This window comes from Vicugna pacos, unplaced genomic scaffold, assembly GCF_048564905.1.
Source record: "Vicugna pacos unplaced genomic scaffold, VicPac4 scaffold_19, whole genome shotgun sequence".
Lineage (NCBI taxonomy): Eukaryota > Metazoa > Chordata > Mammalia > Artiodactyla > Camelidae > Vicugna > Vicugna pacos.
Genome location: NW_027328740.1, coordinates 25,864,454 through 25,887,337, shown reverse-complemented (window position 1 = coordinate 25,887,337; position 22,884 = coordinate 25,864,454).

The following is a 22,884-nucleotide window of genomic DNA, read 5'->3' as shown; positions in this document are numbered from 1 at the left end:
GGGGCTCAGCATCTCATCTATAAGCAAATGGATGAGCATGTACCAGGACAGGCTGCCCAACAGAAATGAAATGAGAGCCATGTAAAGAAAGATTCCCAGTTGCCACGTTTCAAATTTGAAACAAAGAAACAAACCAACAAACAAAAAACAAATACTAGAATGTGATTTTAAGAACAGATTTTACTTAATCTACTGTATGTAAAATACTATTATTTTGACATGTAATCAATATAGGAAGTAAAGAGATAGTTTATGTACTTTTACTAGACAAGCCTCAGCGTCTGATGTGCATTTGACCTACAGCACATCTCAGCTGAGTCCAGCCTCCTCCCCAGTGCTCCTAGCATCAGTGGCTTTGGCTACTTTATTGGACAGCAACTCCAGGGGTCCCACCATGTTCCTGGCTGTAAAGCGGGAGTAAGTGTCCACACTAACCCTAAAAGGATCTCTCTGAAATAAAGGCGGATTCACTTTGAAATGTCTGGAAACCGGCGGGCTGCACCTCCCTCCCCCCTTGGCTACAAGATTGACTTCTTCCTTGCTGATCCCTTTCTGGATGTAGGGAAGCAATCCAGCACACAGCCAAGGTGGACTGGCTTCCAGGTAAACTTACCTGCTGTCTGTGTCCAGTCCCATGAAGTCCTCCTTCTCAAACGGGATGTAGGGGAGGGGGATCTTGTCCCCAGAATTCTTGGGGCCACCATCCAGCCACTTGGACTTGAGCAAGATGAAGAGTGACTCAGTGAAGTCCTCGATCCTCTTCTCCACCACCCTGCAGTACTCTTAGATTGAAGGCAACGTCGGTGCGCGTCTGCTCGGCTACCTCCCCATGCTGCACAAAGACAAAAAGCTGAGAGTCATTAAGCGATGTGCCATACAGCTCCTCTGCATGTGGAGCTTCTCGAAGGCCTTGGCAGAGAGACATTCGGTAATGGTGAGAAGGCCCACGACCTTGGGGTGTTTCTGGAAGACGCTCCACCGATTCTCGGGCACATAGCGGTGCCTGTAGTGGATACAGAGTGTCCACTGGGAGCCACAAGGGCTGATATGGCACACCGAGGTGAGTAGCTGATAGATGCAAAAGAAATTCTCCTCTGAGATGATCTCTATGGATTGGACCACAACGGGACGAGTCTGGTGGTCCTCAGCACACTGCACGTAGTCAGGGATGCTCATGTTGCAGGCCCTGCCGAGAGGGGAGAGGAGATCGAGGTACATTCTCTGCTGTGTGCTACGGGCCCATCTGGGTTGCGGTGACCTGGTGTGTACCAGCCAGAAGACAAGGGAAGCCAAAGCAAATCCAAGGGTACAGTTTGTCCTCAGAGTCTGCATATGGCTACTGTAGCTCGGATCACATTACCCAGCTTTTGGTCTAGGCTTCCTGCCTCTGCAGAGAAAGGTCATTTCTTATTTTCTATTTCCAAGCACCTAGCAAGGCCCTGATGCAAAGTCACTGCTCAAAAATGCTGAATAAAAAATGAACAAAGGAAATGCTTCCCCAACCCCCTTCAGCAGAATATAAAGAGAAGGACCACAGTAGGATCAAAAGATCTGGATTCCTATTCAATTTATTTGAACTCCTAAGCTTCATAATAATGGATAAGAAAACTTGCCTTGGGGTAGAGGGTACTGTTCATTGGTGGAGCACATGCTTAGCATGTACGAGGTCCTGGGTTCAAACCCCAGTACCTCATTTTAAAAAATCAAACAAATAAATACACCTAATTTCCCTCCTGAAAAAGTATTTTTTAATTCAAAAGTCAAAAAACACCTTGCAATTGACACAACATTGTAAACTTGACTATACTTCAATTAAAAAAAAAAGCCTTGCCTTACAAGAATATATCTGGATTACGGATGTTTGAAAATGTAAAATGCATAGGGTACCACCTGCATAAAAGGAGGTGACTGTACACATGTTCTATCCCTCCTTTATGAGTTATACTTCCTTTGGGGGGGTTATAACCTCTCAGAGCTAATTTTCTCAGATTAAAAAATATAAACATTACCTGATTCTCAGTACTGCTGAAGAATCAGATAACTCTATGAAAGCATCTGACCCACAGAGTTTACTCAATAAATGTTTGTTGAATGAATGAATAAACAAGCAAAGTGAATGCTGCTCCCTGCCACAAACCATCATAATGGTACTGCCTGGAAATCCCAAGCCCACGTTCACCCGACTCTGCATTAACAATGTGGGTGACCTGGACAGGCCTGCGTGCTTCTCGAAGCCCCAGTTTAATCGTGAATAGAAATAAGGGCAATAACACAAACCTCAAATTGTTAGTGAGTCAGTAATGAATTGTACCCCAACACTGCAAGATGGAACCATTAAGAAAACTGGGCAAAGGGCCCATAGGCCCTCTCCATATAATCTCTTACTACCACATGGGAATCTACATTACATCTCAAAATTAAAAGTCTAATATTTTAAAGAGGTTATCGAGGTTAGGTGAGCTCACTGTCTCAAATAAGGAACACACAGTACAAATAGGACAATGCCCAGCCCATGAGATACACTCAGTTAACATTCCCACTGAGCCCACTAGTCCCTCCAACTTCAGAGCAAGAGGATGGGTCCTCGTGGCAACAGGCCACAGCACCTGAAGCTAACAAAGCTAATGGTGTCCACTTAAAAGAGCCCCTGTCACCACCCTTGTTCTAATTTTCTATTTGTAATTTTTTTCTTTTCATTAAATTGGAACTCCAAATTGCATAGAATTCTTACCAGATATCATGATGGCAGCCCTTCAAAACCTGACCACAGAGATCATGATGGCAGCCCTTCTTGGTGAAACAATAAAATGAAAAGCCATTTCCACAAGACCTCTGTGTAAATCTACTAGGGAACTTCATCCTGGACTGAGGAAGAGGACTGGGGAGTAGGGGGTAAACAGGGACACGGAGAAATATGGGCCACCTGTCCCACAATGGACTTTAGACTCACCCTCACCCTCCAGGAACGTCTAAATACACACAGACAGAGTGCTATGGACAAGAATTTTTTTTAAACAAATCCCTGAATCCCTAGCAGATCTTGTTTCTACCGAGACACAAATGTCTTATTTGTATAATGTTTCACAGAAGCCTTAAAATATTATCACCCCAACTTGACACATCAAGAAACTGAGGTAGAGAAGTTTATCACATTCTACAAGATTAGAGAGAGGCCACGTCAGACACCGTATTTAAATCCAAGTCCCTGCTCCGTTGCTCACACTAGAAAGTGTCACATACTGCCTCTTTCCTGCCCTCTCCCTGCAATAAATCTCTGAAGAGTCTTTTCTGTGTCACCTGCAATCAAAATCACATCAATTTTTCACAAAGAGCTATGTCACTCCTTGGAGGACATACCAAAATCTAAAGTGTTGGGTTGAGAGGAGATATTTGCATTTTCTGTTTCTCAAAGGAAACATGGCTTTAAAAGAAACTGAAAAGTATTTATCTAGTCTAAGCGCTCATTGTGCACAGAAAGAAACGGAGGCTCAGAGGAGAAGAGGAAAGGGCGTTATTAACAAATATTGCCTCAGTGCAGCACCAAGCCAGCCCTGGGCACTTCTGGGGGAGGATCTGGAAGGCCCAGGAGAATGAGTGTTAGAAAATAGAAAGAGAAGAAGAATATAAGGCCCCGTCTCTACACCACCATACCATGAATTTCCACCAAATTACCCAGTATGGGTGCAGCCAATAGTAAGGTTGTCTAAACAGGTTATTGAAACCTGGAATTCTCAACCATAGTGGAAATTCCAGCATTTACTGTGCTTTTTTCCCAGTTCAATCATCAATTCAGTGGGCATTCTGTACCAGGGACTACACGAGACCTGGAGTTCTCCCAAATAAAGATCTCTATTACCACGTGTGCAAACCACATAAAGACCACCAGAAGAAAAGCGCCCACAGATAAGATGGAATTACTGAAACTGAAAGCAGCCAAAGAGCATATATTACTAGGAAAAATGGTGCTCCTATAAATGGACTCATGGACATAGAAAGCAAACTGTATTTAGCAGGCAGGAAAGGAGGGATTAACAGATACAAATTAGTAAATATAAAATAAATGACAAGGACCTGCTATATAACACAGGGAACTATATTCAATTTCTTGTAATGATTTATACTAAAAACAATCTAAAACATATATATATACATATGCATATGTTTATAACTGAATCTCTGCTGTACACCTGAAACTAACATTGTAAATTGACTACACTTAAATAAAAAATAATTTAAAAAATAAGTAAAAATAAAAGCAATGCCATTAAGAAAAAATAAAAGAACACTCTAATCCCCTTAGCTGTAGGTGGTGGAGAATTCTGGTTGAAAACACCAAGTCCACTGGATCACTCCAGCAATGGCTGTCACTCTTTCTGACCATCAGAGAGTCACTTGTTTCACTGAGGTTTCTTTTCTCTTCTGTGAAAGGCTACAGCTGCAACTAACGATGTATAGAATCTCATCATTCACAAGCCCAACAAGTAGTGAGGACTTCCCATGGGCCAGGCTCTGGACAGAGGAAAATATAGGGTCCGAAATATATTCATGGGTAGAAGAAGTTTGTGCCATAAAGACGTTAATTCTTCCTGTTTTGATAGACAGATTCATTGCAATTCTGATTAGAATTCCTACCAGATTTTTCTTGGAATGTAACAAGTGAATTTATGGTCAAGATTAGCCAAGAAATTTCTTTAGAACCACCACTGGGGAGGGGTGGATAGGTCATTAATTTCCACTGCTCTTTCTGAAGTGATAAAAACGTTCTGGAATAATAATGGTTGCACAACTGTGAATATGCTAAAAGCTGCTGAATTTTACCATTTAAATGGATGGAATTCATGGTGTGTGAACTATATCACAATAACGCTGTTATATGAAAAAATATTTCTTGACAAATATTTTTCTTTTTATACCACTAGTCTGTCCCACAATTTAAGAAAAACAAAAAACCAATACAAACCAAACTGTGCCAGGAGTTCTTTAGGACTGCAATATCCCTGGGTCTCCAAGGCCTCTGGTGATGCTGTTCCTGTTAACACACACTCGCTGGGCTGGGCTAGTTAGGGACTGTAACTGTCTTTTTAAAATCGACGGTCACACGTTTCACCCTTGGAGAGGGAAGGAAGGAGGATATCACAGCTTCATGCCTTCAGCTCATTTTTAACAGAACCAAGCCCTGCTTTCACCACTGTTAATCCCTCTCACTATAAAAACACGTGACATCAACAAGCACCGCCATCATAACACCTGAAAGTGTTCAAGGTACTTACCTGCGGCAGAAACACTGAGGGAGGAGACAGAAGCTTGCTCAGCACTGATGCTCCCTTTTCCCGACTCCACCAGGTGAAGCTGGGCGCTACAGCCAGAGGCCCTCAGCCCCGGGAGCAGCACACACGCCACTGAGCTGGTCCTGAGGGAGGGTGAAAGGGAAAGGAGGGCAGCCCTAGGGGGGAGGGAAAGGGGGGGTGCGGGCTGCAGCCCCGCTCGGAGGCCAGCCCCAGCACCAGCATAAGCCGCCCGCTCCCGTCCAGGTCCGCAGACCACGCCCACCCGGGAAACAGCCCGCCCATTGGTGGGGACGGGCAGGCGGCCGAGGAGAGGAAGCCCGGGAGGAGAGGACTCGCGGGCGGGAGAGGGGAAGGGGACGCCAGCCGTGGACTGAGGGGATCCCGGCTGCGTGAGAGGTGGCAGGCGCACACCTGGACCTGGACAGCTGTGGCCGGGGCGCCGGGGCAGGTGGTGCTGTCAGAAGGGTCTGGCCAGAGAAATTCAGCTGAACACGGGCTGACTGGCGCCCTTGGGGGCTGTGAAAGGCGGATCACCCTCCCGAAGCCGCCTGAACCCTTTCCCGGGAGCCCCCCACCTTGCACATCCACAGCCAGAAGCCCCGGCCCCAGGCAGGAACCAAAGGCCTAACGGGCGACAGAGTTGAGAAGCATTTGGGGCCAATCCCCGGCTTGGACATGGAGCTTCGAACCAGGGGACCACCAGGCACCGACAGCGCATGCGCAGGAGGGACATGGATCCTCTGGATTCTGCGAGAGAAGGTGGGACAGCGAGGGAGGGAGAAGATGGGAGCGGGTGGAGAAGAGGGGAAAAGTGGAGGGATACAGATGGACAGGAAGAGCAGAGAAGGGATGGGTCTGGATAGGGGAGTGTCGTAGCGGAGTTGGAGAGAAAAAGCTTTACCTCTAGGGCACCCTGAGATGGCAGACCTACCTCTGTACCCTTCTGTAACCGTTCAAGTCTCGCAGCTCATGTTTTACCTCCCTGATCCAGCCCTCCATCAGATGCTTCTGCAGAAACACTACGGGGATCACACCCGTTGCCCCCATGCGGAGCTGGGTTTTCTGTTGCTCTGAGAACCAAGCACCCGCAGGTGTTGTCGCTCAGAACTTCCTTGGGAAGAGCACATATTCCCCTTTTACACGCTGGGAAACAGGCAGGAAGGATCACTGCCTTAGCTCCACTGTCCCAGGTGTTGGGCTGGGGGGAGTGGTGTGGTACAAGATCAGAGCCCCAGACAGAGCAGACTGCCTGAGTGTTGGTGCATAGTCCCCATCCCTCCTGGGTAAACCATACCCCACCCTAGTGGAAACATCAAGGGCTCACAGTGGTTTCCTGGGGGTGGGAGAGCTGTCCTCATGTGAAGGAAAAGTCCAGCTGGGCTAACAAGCTAAGTCACAAATCTAAGTGTGATAAGTGTCGGTTTACTGATCTAAGTTCTGCTGGGCTATCTCGTAAATCTGAAGTTTAGTGTCAGTTTATTGGCCTAACAACCTAACTCGTAATTCCAAGCTCAACAAGTGTCAGTAACGTGATCTATTACAAATTGATAAGCTCCAGTGTACTGATTCCTTGCTTTTTGTTCTTTAAGTCTTATTGGCTAATATCCCCTTACTTGTATTGAAGTCTTTAAAACCTCATGTGCACGTCTTGGAGGTGCTCAGAACTTCGGAGCAGAAGCCCCTCTGAGCCCGCCGGCATAATAATTCTGAGTACTCCAGCACTCCGATTGGTGCTTGTTTCTTGGCTGGCCTGTTTCCATAACACTCAGCTCCAGTGCCCAGCTTTCTAGGTAGATAGGAGTGTTACCAAGTCCAAATTCATTCTCCTCAGTGCAGGACAGGCCAATAAGTTTGGAAACCAGATGTTGGGGCTTGGAATAGCAAGTTTCTGTAGACCTAGTTGGCAAACTAATGTTCTGGAAAACCATCTCCCCAAGTCACAATTCAGGCTCCTTTCCTACGCGCTTGGTTGTTGCAAACTTCTTAGTGTAGGAATTCCTTCTTGTTAGAATCATTTGTTCTTACAGCTATCTGCGTGGGTCAGATCCCTGTAAATCTCCAACAAAACAAACGTTATTTTCTATTCTGCAATTTGCTATCTTTTAATGAATGAAAAAGTGTTAAATATCCTTAAAGGTCAGAGCTTCAGAATAAGCTCTCCTGTGTATTTCAGGCTCTAGGCAACAATTTTTTACAAGCAAGATGAAGCCTAGGAGACAGAGCATAGGGTTAAATTCAAAGGAACAGATCTAATATGGAGTCAGATTTGTTCTGTTCTATTACCCGGGCAGAAGCCACTTGAGGATTTAAATCTCTTTAAGTTAAAAATAACTAAAATTTTAAAGGAATTTACATACATAGGTGGGAATGTGCAAAGCATATCTGGAAAAGCACCCAAAAGATAGTAAACAGTGGCATCTCCAGACAGGGCTGAAAGAACAGAGGATGAGGGAAAACTTATTTCACTTGTGTATTTTTGTGCTCTGTCTGAGTTTTTTTTTTAACCATTTGCTTGCATTTCTTTTTCAGTTAAAATAATGTGTAATGGAGCAAAGGAGTAACTAGCTTAGCAAATACAGCAGCCATGGAATCACTAAGTCATCACTTTTGATTTAAGCCAGAAAGCATTTATTGACTCTCTCCAGTGTGCTCAGTCCTGTTTTAAGACTTCTTTTATATTATTATTATTATTATAATACTATTATTATTTCTAGTACTATTACTATTACTATTATTACTATTATTTTATGAAATAATAACATGGTATACCTCACCCCTGCCCATGGCTGGTGGAAAACCAACTGAGTTTTTCTTGAGCTGTTTTCCAAGGAGTAGAGATGAGTTTATAAACAGAACACATCTTCAGGGCAAAACAGGCAGTGTGCATTACCAGCAGGCCAGACAGCAATGAAGGGTTTTCATTAGAGGCGCCCAGAAGCTGAGAGAGAAAGCCTCCAGGACACTACAAAAAGCTGCCCAAACTGCCATCTCCATGGTACTACTGAAATAGGAAAGAACAAATCTGACTCCATATTTGATCTGTTTCTTTGACTTTAACAAAGCCAAGTTAATATGCTCCGGTCTTTTCATGGGTTATGATGTCACAGAGGAAACGGACAGGTCAACAAGGAACCACTCTGCCGTGATCACGGAGCCGGGGAAAGGGACGGGCTGCAAGATGTATGAAGCAGCCGCAACTGTGCCCGTGCTTCTAGGCAGGTATCCAAAATCGCCTCGACAAGGTGTCAAACATTTGTGCCCATGTCCTCATCAACAGACATGTATTAAAGACAAATGGAAACATATAAAAGGCCAATACCCTTGCTGGGTACACCGTCCAAAGAACAAAGTCTCAGTTTGACAACTGGTCATCTCGGTTCCATGGGATTCATTCTTGGAGAACCTTAAAAACCACTCTTCTGTCCTCAAGAATTGCTGCATATTTGTCCTATCTTTGGCTCAGGGATGCAGCACGTTCAAGTGAACTTTAATGTCTGCACAGATTTGGCTGTCTTTCTCCAGGTTCATTTGTCCATTCCAATGAGGCCTGAGCTAAGTCCATCCTCTGTAAGATCTAGTCCCTCCAGTGACAGCTCATTGAGCCTGCAATTAAAAGCCAAGTGAACAAGACTGTCCTCAGCTAAAAATTTCACCCACCCTTCACTGTTTTCTTAATCTCCTCTCCTGGCTAAGTGCAACAGACTAACACCTCCCTCCACCAAGATTACCAACTATGTCATTTTGTCTCCCCAAAGAGAAAGTAAGGTCCATAATAGAGGAGACAACTACATAGTCACCTCTGAATACGTAGCATATAGAAATGTTAATAAATAGAACTATGATCATGGCTTCTTTCCTTTAAAACCTTTCTGGTTATTTGAATGAAACCTTGGAAGGGAGGTGTTTGCTGTCCAGTATCTTGATCCACAAGACTCTGGAGGCCTTTTTCAGAATAGCTGTTCACTGATTCATTCAAAACACAACTTATCAATCAAGGAGTAGCTGTGCTTTTCTGCCAGGTGTTTGTGGTCACTCTCATGCCAGAACAACTTTAAACTATATCCTTACTTTGGATTTGTTATTTTTCCCCTCTTCCAACAAAATTGACTTTCCTTATTTTCTTGCCTTGAGGAATTTTTTTTTTCCTATTTCACCCTTTAGTAAACCAAGATCCTCAGGATGGGCTTGGCCCATAATATGATCCCCCATCCAACTCCTAGTGTCAGAGGCCTGGGGCTCACATCCTGCCCTCCTGTCAAGGCAACTGAAAATCAGTTCAGGATCGAACCAGCACCCCAGGGATTCTAAGGCTCGCATATCTCCCAGAAACCCTGCTTTCTCATTTGTCTTGGCTTCTGAGAATTTCCCCTCACTTTCTTGACAATTTGTTGTGCAGCTTGAAAGATGAGGAAGGAAGGCTTTATTTCTTAATCAGCATTTTAAGGAACTTGTGTAATGAAAGTTTTCACGAGTTTCTAGAACCCTCCATTGCCGAGATAGAAAACACACTAGACATTTTCTAAATTTAGCTCCCATGTGCATTTTTTCTTTGTTTTTGTTTTCTTAACTGTTAACAGACATTTTTTAATTAAAAAAAAATAAGGCCCCAAAAAGGATAGAACACTGAAGGGGCAATCAAAATTAAAGGGCAAAGACAGAAAAATGATAACTACTCTACAAAGTTAATATAATACATACACTATGTATCAGATCAGCAATTCTCAGTAACAGCTAATTGAAACATGACCATGAGGTAAAATTTCTCTCCTGTCAGGACATGGCCAACAGAAAATACAATTAAACCAACAAACTAATATCCTAAGTCTGGCGAGGTACAGAAGGCTACAAGCTAAATGTGTCTTCTTCTGGAAAAGAGGAAGACACACCAGCTCTTTTCTGTGGAGCCTGAGCCCACGGGAGGACGGTGAAGTGAGCTCTGTAAGTACCCAATTAGCAAACTGAGTGATGAATAAATAGACGTGAGCTTTGATGACAGAGGTGATACTACTATTCATTTGTCCTGTAAAGTATGACTTCCGTTCAGTGATCAATACTTCGGTGTCCTCAGGAGTTGACATTATTCGAAAATGCACAGCCTGGGCGCAGACCTCCACTTTCAGCTCGTGACACTGCACTTAGATGTCACAAGGGCACCTCCAACTCCACCTGCAAAGAGCTGACTTCACGGTGCTCCTCCAATAGCCGTCCTGCCCAGGGCCTCTGGTCGGGGGCTAAGTTCTCCGTGCCTCTCCCAACTCAGACCCATCACTCACAGATGTGAATGGACCCCTCCTTCAGGGCCCAGATATCCTCAGACACCGAGTCCCACCACCCACACCTGACCTACCAGATACTCACTGGCACTCACTCAGCACTGACTCTGTGCTGGGACCATGCTGCACACTGCAAACGTTATCTCACTGGATCTCCACAACAGTCCTGGGAATTGGGTACATCGCTGCTTCAATTGATTAGATAAATTGTTTCACTTCCTTGAGTGCGTCATTCAAACTGACACGGCTACTGAGCCACAAGCCTGGGCCTGAAAACCACTTGAAAATTGAACACTGCTACACCTCGCAGCCACCCTACTCTGACTCATCACATCACCTCCTGCCAAGCCTTCTAAATGTTTCCAAGCATTCTACAAGACAAAAGTGAACTACGAGAGCACCCCACTCTCCAACATAAAATCTGTCAATGATGGTCCACTGCCCTTAGGAGAAAGCCCCACCGGGCCTGAGCACAGCCCAACGGCCCAGCATCCGCGTTCCCTGCGCGGCCGTGCCGCCTCACCCAGTACGCAGCTCTACACGTGCCTTCTCTAGGACAGGGATGCTGACTCCGCACAACCCAGGGCTTGTCTCACTTGAACAATGATCACCTTCTTCAGTGTTCATCTTCTTCTTTGCTGACCCTCAGAAAAATGTTTTCTCATGATGAATCAATATCTTTTTCCTTATAACTTCCCATCATTGATAATGAGCTCCCCCAAAAGAGAGAAGACCTAATTGTCTGTCTCCTTATCTGTAAAGTGAGATTAACAAGGAAATATGTGAGGTTTTATGAGAAATAATATTCATGTGAGGCTGAGGGACAATTCCATCATACAATAAGCACTCAATATGTGCTTAATTAATATTAATAAGATTATATTGCATTCCAGCAACCTTCAATCAATTTTTAATGACTTTGTCCAACAGACTACTGACAAACTGTTGGACGAACCACTTTGAGCAGATCAACACAAGCGTACTGGGATAGGTAAGCGCTGACTCCAGTTGCAGCTGCAGGCACCCAGCACTATGGGGTAGGGGCAGTTTGCTCAAGCTCTTACATGTTGCTTGAGCATTTAGTTGTCGTTATTGATTAAAGACAGGTGTTCTTTAGTCAAAGCCCCTGAAACATAAATCTTCAAAGATTGATGCAAATTAGGTTTCAAGAACAACACTCTCATTAGAAATTATTTGAAAATCATAGTCTTAGCTACTCCGCACATCAAAAGGGCATGTTCTTAATGTATCTGTCTAAATACACCGAAAGGGTTGTTTAAAAGAAATTACGATGAAGCCATCCTGAATAAGCTCCAGTATCATCTGCACAAAGCCCCACCCAAGGGTCTCATTTCACATTTCCACATAGGTGTTCAGGTAGCTTAACTTGGGTCTTGGTTTCTTATAACACGGGGTGGGGAATTGTTGTGGATAGATTTAAGTAGCAAATATATAACTAGGGTAATTGCTGTTAAGGAATTCTAGAAATAAGAAGATTGATATATAGTCCCACCCATAAGAAACTCAGCATTTCCAATTACAGCAGCATTAAAAATAAAATGAGAGATACATTTAACAAAAATTTACAAGATTTGTACATTGAACTTTTTGAAGTATCACCAAAATAAATTTTAAAAGATCTACATATATGGAAGACATCCCATTTCCATGGAATGATAGACAGTATTATTAAAAATATTAAGACTCCTCAAAATGATCTACATATACAGTGGAATCCCTATCAAAATTCCAGCTGACTTCTTTGCAAAAATTGAAAAACTGATCCCAAAATTAATATGGACGTGCAAGGGGCCCAGGATAGCCAAAACAACCTTGCAAAAGAAGAGTAAAGTTGGAGGACTCACTTTAAAAGGTACTAAAATGCTATAGTAATAAGTCAGTATGATGCTGGCATAAGTTTGGATAAATAAATCTATGAGACACAATAAAAACCCACGGGGAAAAACTTACATTTACAGACAGTTTTCCACTAGGGGGCCAAAAACACACCATTGAAAGAATAGTCTATTCAACAAATTGTGCAGGGACAGCTGGGTGTCTGCAGGCAAAAGAATCAATCTGGAATCTGAACACCCATATTTTATATAACAAATAAAAATTAAAACAAAGTAGATCACAGACAGAAATGTAAAAATTAAACCTATAAACTTTCTAAAAGAAGACACAGTATAAATCTTTGTGGTCCTAGGATAGGCTTTGGTTTCCTGGATACAATACAAAGAGCACAAGTGATAGAAGAAAAAAGCAGATAAACTGGACTTCATCAAAATTAAAACCCTTTTCTTACAAAGGACATCATCAAGAAAGTGAAATGACAGGGGAAATGGGTATCTCAAGTCAGAGAGTGCTTGCTTAGCAAGAAAAATAAAATAAATCAGTACATCTAACTACCTCCCCTGTAAAGAAATTGTTTTAATGTTTAAAAAAATATAGTTAAAGACAATGTGCAGAATAGAAGAACAATTTTGCAAAACATGTATCTAATAAGAGAGTAGCATCCAGGATATATAACGAATTCTTACAACTGAACAATACAATAAAACAGACCCAATTTTTAAATTTACCACGAATTTAGATACATATACAAATGGCCAATAAGCATATGAAAAGATGCTCAACATCACTAGACAAACCAAAATCAAAATGAGATCTCATTTTGCACCCACTAGGATGGTTATTACCAAATCACGGACAATAACAAATGTCGTTCAGGAGGCAGAGAAACCTCATATGCGGCCAGGGGAAAGGGACAATTGTGCAACTTCTTTGGAGAAGCCTGGTATTTCCTCAAAAGCTTAGAGTTATATGGCTCAGCAATTCCACTCCTATATGTAGAGTCATCCCTCAATACCCTTGGGGGGTTGGTTTCAGGAACCCCACACCCTGGATACCATAATCCAAGGATGTTCGAGTCCCTTTACAATCAGCCATCTGGATCCATGTAGTGGAAACTACAGATATGGAGGGCCAACTGTACAGCCAACAGAATGAAAACATATTCTCATAAAAATTTCACATCAATATTCATAGCAGTATCATTCAGAGTAGCCAAAAGTTACTAACAATATCCATCCATCAATGAACGGATAAACACATTTACCAAGAATAGGCCCACAAACTTTTGGTCATTGAAACTTTGACAAAGGAGGTGAGAACATACAATGGAGTAAAGACAGCCTCTTCAGCAAATGGTGCAGGGAAAACTGCACAGCTGCATGTAAATCAATGACGTTAGACTACTCCCTCACAGCATACACAAAAATGAATTCAAAATGTGTTAAAGAATTAAACATATAGACAAGACACTATAAACCTCTTAGAAGCAACCATAGGCAAAACATGTGACATACATCTCAGCAATGTTTTCCTAGAGCAGTCTACTCAAGCAATAGAAAAACAACCAAAAATATACAAGAGGGATCTAATTAAACTTACAAACTTTTGCACAGCTAAGGAAACAGTAAGCAAAACAAAAAGACAACCAACCTATGGAATGGGAGAAAATATTTGCAATAAATGAAACTGCTAGGGGCTTAATTCCCAGAATATGTAAACAGCTTTTACACTTAATAGAAAGAAAAACAAACAATTCAATTCAAAAAATGGCAGAAGTCCTAAAGAAACATTTCTCCAATGAAGACGCACAAATGGCCAGTAGGCACATGAAAAAATGTTCAATATCATTATCAGAGAAATGCAAATCAAAACTGCAATCAAGTATCACCTCTTACCAGTCAGAATAGCCATCATTGAGAAGTTCACAGACAATAAATACTGGAGAGGCTGCGGAGAATTGGGAACCGTCCTACACTGTGGTGGGAATGCAGTTTGGTGGAGCCATTGTGGAAAAATGTATAGAGGTTCATCAAAAGACAAAACCTTGACCTCCCAGATGACCCAGCAATCCCACTCCTGGGCATATATCCAGAAGGAACCCTAATTAAAAAAGACACCTACACCCCAATGTTCACAGCAGCACTATTTACAATAGCAAGACATGGAAACAACCGAAATGTCCACTGACAGATGGCTGGATAAAGAGGTTGTAGCATATTTGTCCAATAGACTACTATTCAGCCATAAAATAATAATAAAATAATGCCATTTGCAGCAACATCAATGGACATGGAGAATGTCATTCTAAGTGAAGTAAGCCAGAAAGAGAAAGGAAAATACCACATGAGATTGCTGACATGTGGAATCTAAAAAAAAAAAAAGAAAGGAACAAAAAAATAAACTTATCTACAGAACAGAAACAGACACAGAGTCACAGAAAACAAACTGTGGTTACCAGAGGGGGGAGGGTGGGGGAAGGAATAAATTGGGAGTTCAAGATTTGCAGTTACTGAGTATGTAAAGAATAAACAGCAAGTTTATACTGTATAGCACAGGAGAATATATTTAATATCTTATATTAACTTATGTTTAAAAACAGTATGAAAATGAATGCAGGTATGTTCCTTTTTAACTGAAGTCTTGTGCTGTAGACAAAAAACTGACACAACATTATAAACTGACTAGACTTCAATGAAAATATTTTTAAATAAACTAAAACCAAAAAAAATGGAAAAGGATATTATCAAACAAAAAGAATAAAGTACTGATTCAGGCTACAATATGGAAGAACCTTGAAATTTTATGCTAAAATAAGCCAGACACAGAAAGCCAAATAGTGCCCTATAAGGTGAACTGTATCTAAGCGTTTATTGTACTACTGTAAATTTTCCAGAGGTTTGAAATCTATCAATATCAAAATAAAATGTATTATGCATTAAAAACGCTTCCTCACAGGAGGGCTTTAATTATTAAATGCAGAAACGCATATAAAGCTCTTGGAAAAACAATTTGCACGTCCACACACAGTCACTGCTGTCACTGCCACTCAGAGGGTGGTGACAGCGCTGATGAGAGCTGCCTCCACTCGCTCCCCTGCAGAAAGGAGTGAAGGCCTGAGCTCTGACAGGCAGGGTGAGCGTGAACCTGAGTCATACACAGCCACGTTCCAGACTCTGCGTTACCCAACTTTCTTATACAAACTGCAACATGTAATGTAAACACGCTAGAGGGATGTATCTTACAACACAGGGAATACAGACAATGTTTTACAGTAACTATAAATGGAGCATCTATTGTACACCTGAAACTAATATCATATTTTAAATCAGCTATATTTTTATGAAAAATTAAAAAATATTTTTAAAATGCTATCACTTTAATATTCAATTCGGTTTTTAAGTTACTACTAAACAGCTCAGAATGTATAAAAGCATTTAATTGTGCTGTTTGCTTACATATTTATTTACATTCAGCCTCTTGCTAAAAGAGAATTTAAACAATTCTGTTAAACACAGCTTAACAACCATAACAACAAAAATGCAAAACGGAGAGTGAAGAGAAAATGGAGATTCAATACTTAAATGAAACCAGGGGGAGATAAACTCATAAAAATGGATTCCATGAAGTCAGGGCAAGTGTTAAAGGCCGACTACAAATTCAGCTGTAAGATTCTTGGCAGCAAAGCAAAAAGAAATTGATGAAGGGGCGGGTGGTAGAGCATGTGCTTAGCGTGCACGGGGTCCTGGGTTCAAGCCCCAGGGCCTCCACTAACAGATAAATACATCTAATTACCTCCCCCCAAAAGAACCCCAAAGAAAAGATAAAGAGAAATTTCTTTCCCAAAGAACCCTGATATTAAATTTGGGTTAAATACTTAAAAAAAGATAAAAAGAAAAATAAAAAATATAAGTGACACTGTGAAGGAAAACCCCAGCTGGGCTAACAAGCTAAGTCACAAATCTAAGTGTGATAAGTGTCGGTTTACTGATCTAAGTTTTGCTGAGCTACCTGGTAAACCTGAAGTTTAGTGTCAGTTTAATGGGCTAATAAGCTAACACGTAAATCCAAGGACAACAATTGTCAGAAACGGGATCTGTTCCAAATTGATAAGTTCAGTGTACTGATTCCTTGCTTTTTGTTGTTTGAGCCTTATTGGCTAATAGCCCCATACTTGTAATTAACCCTATAAAACCTCATGTGCACGTCTTGGAGGTGCTCAGAGCTTTGGAAATGAAGCCCCTCTGAGCGTGCCAGCGAAATAAATCTCAGTACTACAACCTTGTGAGTTATACTTGTTTCTTGGCTTGCCTGTTGTTTCTATAACAACACAAGCGATAATGCCCGTGAGATAAATCTGCGGAGGTTGCTGTCAGGTCCCCATGTCTCACGTAGGAAAATCTGAAACATTTTTCTTACCATTCAGGGTCATCATAAGCCCACCTCACACCTCCCACCTTTAAATGCAGGAGCACAGGTAGGGCCCGACCTTTGCTGTCTCTGTGTCATCACAGTGAGACAGGATGGAAGGGGGAAGAGCACAGCCATTCAAGGAAGGCCACAGCAATTAACATGAAAATGTTAAAGGATTCAAACCCCAATAGGCCTTGAGGCTCAGGATGAAGAGATTTAAATTCTAGCAGATCTTGAGCTTCAGTAAACATCCATTGTAATAGTAACTTGGTGAATAACATGCCCCAGGCAACATGGCAGTCCCAATGCTAGCCACAAAAGGTCAAAGGGTGGGAAATGGCCAACTCCCTGGGAATCCTAGCCCCTTGCCCTAAGGCTGGTCCTTCTACTTATTAGCATATGAAACCACCAAGCCCAAGAAAACAAGCAACACAGCGCCACCTCGCGGTCACCACTCTCTCTCCCTCTTTGGGGAAGGCCCACAATGTGGGGAGTGTGTACCTACTTCTAATATGAGCATCAAACCCCCACACCTCGTGAAGTTTCTCTTGCCTATCAATGTATCTCTCTGAATAAATCTACCTTTACTCAACACTGGCTTGCTCTTGAATTCTTTACTGCATGAAGTTAAGGAACAAAATCTGGTGGGGCACATCCCAGGGGCTCAATGAAAGCCTGGGACACAGCCCTTCTCATGCCCAACGTTTTTTATTCTTGTATCAACAGGACTGGGCTGTGAAGGGAGGTCTGAGGCCACAGCTAAGGGACAGAAGCAGCCTCCAGGGCTCCAATTGGTGGGCAGTCTCTCCCCCAGCATGGGTCTTGGGGTCTGCCCGGTTCTCTGTGTTTCTCTGTTGTGCTGACTCCCCAGACATACAGCGTACTCCTAGGCTTGTCCCCACAAAACCCTTCTCTCCAAAATACAAGCACGTCATGTCACAATCCTCTTGTTCAACAAGGAAATGTTCAGCCCACTTTTTTTCCTCCCTAATAAAGTACCCAACTGTCCTCGCTCCCATCACACCACTATTTTCTTTGTGAGAACTCTGCACTCGCCACACCCCATCCTGAACACAGGTGCCTTACTGGCTGTGATTGAGATGTTTCTTTCTCACACAGCCTGCGTCCTTTCACTTTCCCCTTGTTACCTTAAAAAAGCATTTCCTGAGTCACTCACCCCTCTGATTCTGAACTAACAAAGTGCTGAGGTTGCAGTCACTATATGCATACATCCCAGTTTTGGCTAGGTTTCCATCACAAGATCTTCATTAAGGAGCTGCATCAAGAAGTTTAAAGAGGATATTCTTACATCTGAGTGGAGGAGCCTGCAAAAAGTTGAATGGCTTTGAAGAGAGAGTTAACCAGGGACAAAGAAGTTGCAGGTCCTAGTCAAAAGTGTCATGAGGCAAAATGTTCTCCCAAGGCTCAGTGTGGCTTATGAACACGGAGTCGGCGGGGAGGAGGTGACAGGCAGTGAGTAGGGTGAGTGATACAGGTTACGCTCCCCCAGCTGGGGAAGAAAAGGTTTTTTCCAGTTTTCCAAACAATTTCTTACTACCTTTTTCTATTATTGTCACATACTATTTCCAACGAATTAAGCATATCAATGTCAGTCATTTGGGCCACTTGGGAGAAGCTACACGATGCCATTCACAGGGCTGGGACATGACAGCCACACCAGTCTAGATTGAAAGAACAGTCGGGGTATTTGCAAGGTAATCACGGGCATGCAGCAAACTCCCCAGCTTCAATGACCTCATCTCAATGCTGGGGCCAAGAAAACTACCAAGCAAAGTGCGTGATGATTATGGCCAACATCTGTTTATTAGTTAAGTGCCCGAGACAACTGTCGCTTAATGGGGAATGAGTACGATCAACGAGGCCCTGTCTACCTGGCCACACGCGCCCTGCCTTCCTGCCTTGGTGCAGCAGCAGAACTTGTTTAGCTGAGATGAACACCCCCAGAGCAGCCCAGACGGGAAAGCTCCCAGCTCTGCACGGCGAGACATGTTCCTTTCCTTCTCAGAGCTGATCACAATTTGCTGTCGTCTGTTTTTATGTTTATCCCTTTTGTAACTGTCTCTCCTTCGGAGTTTTTGCTCAAGCAGCACAGGGCCAGATGTGTCTTGCGGCCTGCCGGATATTCTGGGCAGGGAAACAACCGACTCCATATCTGGCTCTGGTGCTGAACAGAGAGGGCAGAAGGCCCAGGGGCCCATGCTGAACCGAGGCCTCTGCACCCAAAATTATGGTCTGATTTTGGGCAAATTATACAGTCTTTTTACCATGAGATTCCTCATCTGTCCATGAAAATAACTGTCCATGGCACATAGAATTACAAGGATTATAGGAAATCACCAAATTCATAACCTAGCCAAGGGGCTGCAAGTGCATCCTCAACAGACAAATGCTGCCTTTACGGCTCTGACACATGCTAAGCGGGGCGGCCCCACACAGTGAACACTGCTAAGTGCCAGTGGGTTAAGTGCTTCATGTGTGCTATAATACTCTTTAGATCTTACAACAATCCCAGGGTGAAACGAATATTATGCTCATTTCACAGATTCACCAACAGGTTAAGAGATTTTGAATTCTATTCCAAGGCCCTATGGTGAAGAAATGGCAATTTAAACCGGAATCTGGGCCCAGGCCTTGGCTCCATCTCTCTCCAATCCACCTGACCACTTGCCTTTGAATTCCACCTCTCCAATACACAAGTTTCAGCCGGCCAGCTCTTAAATGCAATTTGTGCAGTTTGTCAATGTTGGTTAATTACCATAAACTGTTCTCAGAAACCACTACAGTAAAGAAAATTGGACTTAAGGAATTCTGCATTGCGTTCTCCTGCAATGTGCAGGACCCCTTTCCTACACCTCCAAATCCAAGTGTATGCTTCCTCCCTGTTTATGTTTGCACACGGCTTATTAAAGCAGAAGGTACCTGCAGTAATTCCATCTCGGTTGCTTTCCAAGGTTGCAGATTATCCATAATCAGGCTGTGAACGAAAATACTACAATGTGAATGAGAATACTGCAACCATGACAGTAAACAAAGAATACTGAAACCAAGTCATTAAAGGCTGCCGCCACCCCCCAGCTAGGACAGGCCTGCAGCCCAGCTGCTACAGCAACTCACAATGGTGTCGTCTGAGCAGACTCAGAATAAGAAAGGACAGGCTACTGGCCCGAGATAGCTAGGTACTTGTCTAAAAAATGAATTCAGTGAGTCCAAATATTTGCTTCCTCTCACACATACAAAAGTACTAAATTCTTGAACTTGAGATACCTGGCTTTCTTTAGATAACAAGCAATCTTTTATTGTTCCAACAACCTGGTCTTTGTTGTAAAGCTCCTATATATCCTATCTCTGCCTAAACCTCTTGGGAGCAGTCCCTCAGAGAGTTCTGACAGGCTGTCATCCTGGCTCGAGTCCTCCCGCCAAATGAAACATAACTCTTAACTTTTAGGCTGCACATGTATTTCAGTCAACAGTTTTGGACACCATGATGCACCACAGCAGATTTCTCTCCACCTGAACTCTCCAAGTAACCGGAGCCTTGGTACCAGCAGTGGCCCTTTGTGCCCATCCACCTCCTCGGGGAGTCCAGATGAATTTGGGTGAGTCTCTCTTGGTTCTCGGATCTCACATATTGGTTGATGATCCTAAGTTTTATCTGGCGGTGTATTCAGGTACGTGGCCCTCCAGTTGAAAGAAACTGAGTTGAATTACCCACCCAGTGGAGACATATTGAGTGGGGCCTGGTTGAAAGATAACAGGAAATATCCACCTTGAGGATATGTCCAAAGTGGGGCTGGTGGAAACATATGAGGAAAATACTCACCCAGTGGAGACATCCTGAGTGAGTCCAAGTTGAAAGACACTGGGTTCAGGACTGAGTGGTTAGGTAAGAGTCTGGTCTAATATTTTCCTCAATTTGGTTACCTACATTGAATTTTTCAGGATAAAAGTAAAACTCTTATGAGGAAACTTTCAACTCCAAAATTCGGACCATCCTCCTGGCTGGTAACAGCTTTCTCGGGTGACAGAGAATCTTCCAGGAGTGGTAGACACAAAGACTTCATGACACAGAGTTGTCCCTGTGGGAAATCTTACTAGCAAATTTATTCTGAGAACCCGACCTTACAATGGGGAATAGAACTTTCAAAAAAAAAATAAAGAACAGAAAAGAAAAGAAAAAGAAATGACAGATTGCCAGTCTCCAACTATTACCCCAGCCAGGTTTATGTACATACAAAATTTACAACATTAATTGGGAATAAGAAAAAAAAAACTCACTCTGAAAATAACTAACCAGGCCTGATAAAAACAATTTTGGCATTCTGAACTTATAAAAACAAAATCCCCTTTAGGGGTAACTTGGATTTCTCTTCCTGTGTCCTTGAAATGTAAATGTTTTATCTTTCTCTGGGTGTTTTAAGTGTGTGTATGTATGTATATGTATGTTTAGTTTATTTTTTAAAGGAAACCTTGGACTCCACCATACAAAAGTTTCAAGTATTGTGTACATATGGTGGCCACGCAAATAAATTGGGATTCTAAGCAATTCTTTGATTGTACCAATTTTCAGATATTTTGCCATCTTAAACTTTGCTGCATCAGCCTGGACCACAAAGGCTTTTAGCTTTTGGAGAGTAAACCTTTGAATTTTATTTAGGCAACACCCCGACTCTCATGTGGAAGGGCCTCTTCATCTTATTGGTTTAAAATCACTATATATATATTATATTTGTATATAAATTGACGGCCATATGATGGATTTTTTAATTTGGAAAAACTTTTTAATTGGTGAAAGTTTAAAGAGATCTCATTATAAACAGTTGTTTTATGGTTTCTATTAAAATCAAGTTTAAATGTAGAAAAATATATCTAATGGTTAACCTAAGAACTTAGTTAAAAAAATAAAACTGGTTTGAAAAGCTACGTTTGTGTTTTCCTTTCTGATAAATGTTTCTAGATATGCTAATAAAAACTTAGAATAATTAATGTTAATTAGGTTGAATAACTGGAAAAATGATTGTAAAAATGTCGAAAAAAAAATTAAGTGGCTTATCCCAAAAGGATAAATATTTTTATATGGTTATTTTGAATCAAATAAATAAAATGGACATTTTTGGATTTACATACAGGGTTTTGATACTACACAACGTAAAGTTAAAAAAAAAAGGGCCAAAGAGTTCACCTACTCCCCCCCAAGACTAAAGTTCAAACAAGCCCATTTTACTTACCACAGTTTGAAATATATGTATATATAGACTGAAATACTTGATCAATAATTGGGATAACAGACCAATTAATGAAATTAAAAACTGAGAAGTGCCTAAGCTCTTTGGCTGAATCTTGGGCATCCTAGAGACTTCTATAAAATTATATACAATGCACACACACACAAAAAAAGGTTTCTGGCACTCCTTCTAGAAATAAGAATTATTGATTAAACTTAATAAATATAAAAATTAAAGGTATAAGATTTAATAAAATTGAGATAAAAGTTTGTGAAATTGGTATATTTAAGTGGTCTTTATACAAAACTTTTGCTTTTGTTGTGGGATACATATGTTTAAGAGGAAAAACACTTCCCCTTCTTGGTATTATAAGGCTAGGCACATATCTGTCCCTCTGAAAATATTAATTGAACAAATTAAAATAAACCAATATAGTTACATAAGCCGTCCAATATAATGTAAAACTAAAAACTAATTTGAGTGGCTAATAAAAAAATACAGGTTTACCCTGGGTTTAACTTATAACACAAGGAAAAGAGATCTTACTAAATGCCTTATGCAAGTTTTGGAAGACATATTTAAGTAAGCCTTAATGTTTTAAAACATGGAATTCTTTGTTTACAGCTCTTCTCACTGATACAAAAATGCCATTTAAGGAGATAAAATACGGCCTGGGTGAGAGAGCAGTTCTCTGGGGACCTGGAAGACAGTGTCTTTGTCTTGCACATCAGAAATATAAATACAACAAACAGTGACCTAGGACTGAGTCTAATTAGCTCAACGAAATAAACCTTAAGGCCAAGAAATTTTTGG